The sequence below is a fragment of the Seriola lalandi genome, unplaced genomic scaffold (assembly GCF_002814215.2).
Source record: "Seriola lalandi dorsalis isolate HSWRI2012SDOR001 ecotype SW California unplaced genomic scaffold, Sedor1 jcf7180002050678, whole genome shotgun sequence".
Taxonomy (NCBI): domain Eukaryota; kingdom Metazoa; phylum Chordata; class Actinopteri; order Carangiformes; family Carangidae; genus Seriola; species Seriola lalandi.
The window spans coordinates 2,358-2,609 of record NW_019521231.1 but is presented as its reverse complement, the minus strand read 5'-3'; positions in this window follow the sequence as shown (position 1 = coordinate 2,609).

Here is a 252-nt window from a genome sequence, read left to right as displayed (position 1 = left end):
GAGGGAAGGGTTAGTACAGAGAGATGTAACCCAAACTTTCACTTTGTGTAAGCCTGAAAAGTGTCTCTGCACCTGTGGTCAGTTACAGTGATCACCATTACATTCAAGTCACAGATTGGTGATGGTGGTTTAAGAAACCTACTGTATGCCACCTGAACCTATGGGTTTAGGGAACGGGAGATGGCACACTGATGCCATGATTAACAAAGAGACTAAGTACAACAATTTTGAACCAGTGAGCCGACCATTTTT